This window comes from Carlito syrichta, unplaced genomic scaffold (assembly GCF_000164805.1).
Source record: "Carlito syrichta isolate Samal-C Ts95f unplaced genomic scaffold, Tarsius_syrichta-2.0.1 Scaffold254057, whole genome shotgun sequence".
NCBI lineage: Eukaryota > Metazoa > Chordata > Mammalia > Primates > Tarsiidae > Carlito > Carlito syrichta.
The window spans coordinates 1,304-5,643 of record NW_007198153.1 but is presented as its reverse complement, the minus strand read 5'-3'; positions in this window follow the sequence as shown (position 1 = coordinate 5,643).

The following is a 4,340-nucleotide window of genomic DNA, read 5'->3' as shown; positions in this document are numbered from 1 at the left end:
CAGAGACAACCAAGGTATTGGGCCCCTCTTGTGGCACCCACAAGAATGAGAACCCAGTGAAGGGGTGACTCTTACAGAAATGTCCAGTTTCCTTTGCCATGTCCAGGCCTCTAGTATTATTATCATGTACTTCATAGTACAGTGCTGTTAGGGCCCGGAGAAGAGGGTAACTCTTACAGAAATCTCCAGTTTCCTTTTCTATCTCCAGACCTCTGGTATTACTATCCTGTACTTTATCACTCCAGAAAGACATTTAATGTTCATTAAGGAGATATAAATAGGTTGCTCCCTTATCCACCCGGCAACTGGGTCAATTTCACACTGAGTCATTAAATGTCTTAAGAACTGGTAATCTATCATGTTTTAATGACAACTTTAAAATGGTATTTCAAAACCAAAAGATTTATATCCCATTAAGAGATGATTGCAATGTACTAATATAAGACTTGACTCACCCATTGAGAGCTATGTCTTAGGAAGAAAGGCTGGGGGGTAACCACCTTGCAATGTAAAATTGCTGAAAATTTTGGGTATTCATTTTGGAGCCAGCATTCACATAATTTGTGCCTTGGCAGACACACACAAAGCCAATATATAGAAACCTCATAGATATTTTTTCCTTTTTAAAATATTGTATTTTAAAGATGTGGATTACAATTCATGGTTAGGTATACAAATGTTCATTATGCAGGTACCTTGTTGATGAGGTGTGTCCCCCTTACCCTGGCAGTTTCCCACTACTGCCAATCCTGTTCTTATAATATTATGATAGTTGTTCAAGATCCATTTAATGTGTGAGAACATGTGATACTTATAGTTTGTTTCTGTGAAAGATCATTCAGTATTGTAGACTCTAAGCCCATCCAAGTTGCTGCAAAGTTCATAATTTTGTCCTTCGCTATGGCTGTGTAATATTCCATTGTGTATATGTACCACTTTTTTTTGTCCAATCCTCTTTTGATGGGTAGCACAGTTGGTTCCATGTTTTTGCTATTGTGAACAATGTTGCAATAAACATATGTGTGCAGGCATCTTTTTCATAGAGTGATTTGAATTCCTCTGGGTATATTCCCAGTAAGGGAATTGCAGGATCATATGAATGGTCAATTTTTAGATCTTTTAGTAATACCAAATTGTTTTCACAGAGGTTGTATGAGTTTACACTCTCACCAAGCGTGTAGAAATGTTCCCTTTTCTCCGTATCCTCTACAGCATCTGTTGTTTTTTGAGTTATTGATGATGACCATCCTGACAGGATATATCTGTGTAGTTTTAATTTGCATTTCTTTGATGACTAGTGAGACTGAGCATTTTTTCCTGTATCTGTTGGCTGCTCATATTCCTTCTTTTGAGAACTGTCTATACATATCTTTTGCCTGGTTGCAATGAGGCTGTTTTTTGTTTTTTTCTTTTTTCTTTTCTCCATATTTGAGTTCTTTGTAGATCCTAAATGTTAGGCCTTTGTCGGACATACAGTTGGCAAATACTTTTTCCCAGTCTGTGGGCTGTCTCCCTGCTCTCTTGATGGATTCTTTGGCTTTGCAGAAGCTTGTCAGCTTGATGAGGTCTCACTTGTATATCTTATCTTTATGGCATGGGCACTTGGGGTTTTGATCAGGAATTGGTTGTCAGTTCCAATTTCCATAAGGGTGTCTCCAGCATTCTCTAAGGTTCTTATAATTTGAGGTTTTACATTCAGGTCTTTGATCCATTTAGAATTGATTTTCATGTATTGTGATAGGTAGGGATCCTGTTTTAATCTTCTGCATGTGGTCAGTCAGTTTTCACAGTACCATTTATTGAATAGGTTCTCCTCTCTCCAGTGGTTGGTGGTGGAGGCTTCCTCAAAGATGAGTTGGTTGTGAAATTGAGGTTTTGCTTCTGGAATCTCTATCCTGTTCCATTGGTCTATATGCATGTTCTTGTACCAATACCAGGCTGTTTTGATTATTGCAGCTTTATAATAAAGTTTAAAATCTGGGAGTGTGATACCGCCCACTTTGTTTTTTTGTTTTTGTTTTGCTAAGGATTGTTTGGCTATTTGTGGTCGTTTATGTTTCCATATGAATTCGTATATTGTTGTTTCCAGATCTGAGGAGAATGCTGCTGGTAATTTAATAGATATTGCATTAAATCTGTAGATTGCCTTGGGTAGGATGGATATCTTGACAATATTGATTCTTCCAGTCCACGAACATGGGATATTTTTCCATTTGTTTGTATCATCTTTGATCTCTTTGAGCAGTGTTTTGTAGTTTTTGTTGTAAAGGTCTTTAGCATCTCTGTTAGGAAGATGCCAAGGTATTTCATTTTTTCTGTGTGTGGCTATTGTGAATGGGATTGTACTTTTCATTTGAGTTTCTGTTTGTTTATTGTTGGTTATAGAAATGTGATTGTCTATTGTACATTTATTCTGTACCCTGAGACTTTGACAAAGTCCTTTATCAGTGCAAGGAGGTTTTTGACAGATTCTCTTGGGTTTTCGAGGTATAAAATAATGTCGTCTGCAAAGAGGGATTACTTGATTTCCTCTTTTTCCATTTGAATATCTCTGATCTCCTTTTCTTGTCTGATGGCTTTAGCTAGGACTTCCAAATCTATGTTGAAAAGGAGGGGTGAGAGTGAGCATCCTTGCCTTGTTCCAGTTTTTAGGGGAATTGATTTTAATTTCTGCAAGTTTAGTAGTATGTTGGCTGTGAGTTTCTCATGAATGGCTCTTACAATTTTGAGATATGTTTCATATGCCTAGATGTTCAAGGATTTTCATCAAGAAAGGGCGCTGTATTTTATCAAAAGCTTTTTCTGTGTCTAATGATATAATCATGTGGTTTTTGTTTTTACATCTGTTGATGTATTTAATTACGTTTATGATCTTGTGAATGTTGAACCAGCCCTGCATTCCAGGGATGAAACATACTTGGTCGTGGTGGTTGATTTTTGAGATGAGTTGCTGAATCCGATTTGCTAGGATCTTGTTGAGAATTTTGGCATCTGTGTTCATCAAGGATACTGGCCTGTAGTTCTCTTTCTTTGTTGGATCTTTACCTGGTTTGGGTATCAATGAGATGTTAGCTTTATAAAATGATTTGGGGATGTTCCATCTTTCTCAATTATCTGTAATACTTTCAGTAGGATTGATATCAGTTCCTCCTTGTATGTTTTGTACAATTCTGCTGGAAAGCCATCTGGTCCAGGACTTTTTTTAATGGGTAGTTTTCTTATGACATAATCAATTTTCTGGATTGTTAATAGTCTATTTAGGGTTTCAATTTCCTCTTGTTTTAACCTGGGGAGGTTGTGTGATGTCAGAAAGTCCTCCATTTCCTTTAGGTTTTCAAGTTTGTTTCCATACAAGTGTACATAGTAGTCTCTGATAACCTTTTGTATTTCTTCGGGCTCAGTTGTGACTTGATCTTTTGCATTCCTGATTGTGTTTATTTGGGCTTTTTCTCTCTTTTTCTTGGTCAGTGTAGCTAGGGGTTCTATCAATCATGTTTATCCTTTCAAAGAACAAGTTTTTTGTTTCATTGATTTTTTGTATTATATTTTTTTCTTCTATGCCCTGAATTTGGGCTTTTATTTTGATGATCTGGATTCTTCTGCTGAAGTTAGGGTTGTGGTGATCTTGCTTTTCCAGCTTCCTTAGGTGATTTGTTAGGCTGTTAACTTGTGATCTTTCCATTTTCTTCATGTGTTTTTGTAGATATAGGAATTCCCCTCTTAGTACTGTTTCCATGGCATCCCAGAGGTTTTGGTAAGGCGTTTCTTCATTTTCATTGGTTTCCAATTATCTTTTAATCTCTGTTTTGATTTCCCTGTCGACTCAGGAGTTTTTAGCATCTTACTATTAAGTGTCCGTGTCTTTGTGAGTTTTGGGGGAACTTTGTTGGTGTTGATACTTATTTTTATTCCACTGTGGTCTGAGAAGTTGCAAGGCAGTAATTAAATCATATTGAATTTGTTTATGCTTGATTTATGGTTAAGGATGTGGTTGATCTTAGAGTATGTTCCATGTGGTGATGAGTAGAATGTATATTCCATGGTTGTTGGGTGGAGTGTTCTGTAGGTATCAACTAAGACCATTTGTTCAAGCATCATGTTGAGGTTCCAATCTCCTTGTTGATTTTTTGACTTGATGTTCTGTCTAGGGTTGTGAGTGGGGCATTTAAGTTCCCAGCTATGATAATGCTAGAGTCAATATGTTTTTTTAGTTTACCTAGAACTGCTTTATGAAAGTTGGTGCTCTTATGTTGGGTGCATATATGTTTTAGGATAGATATTTCTTCTTTTTTTTTTTTTGAGTTGGAGTCTCACTCTGTCTCCCAGACTGGAGTGCAGTG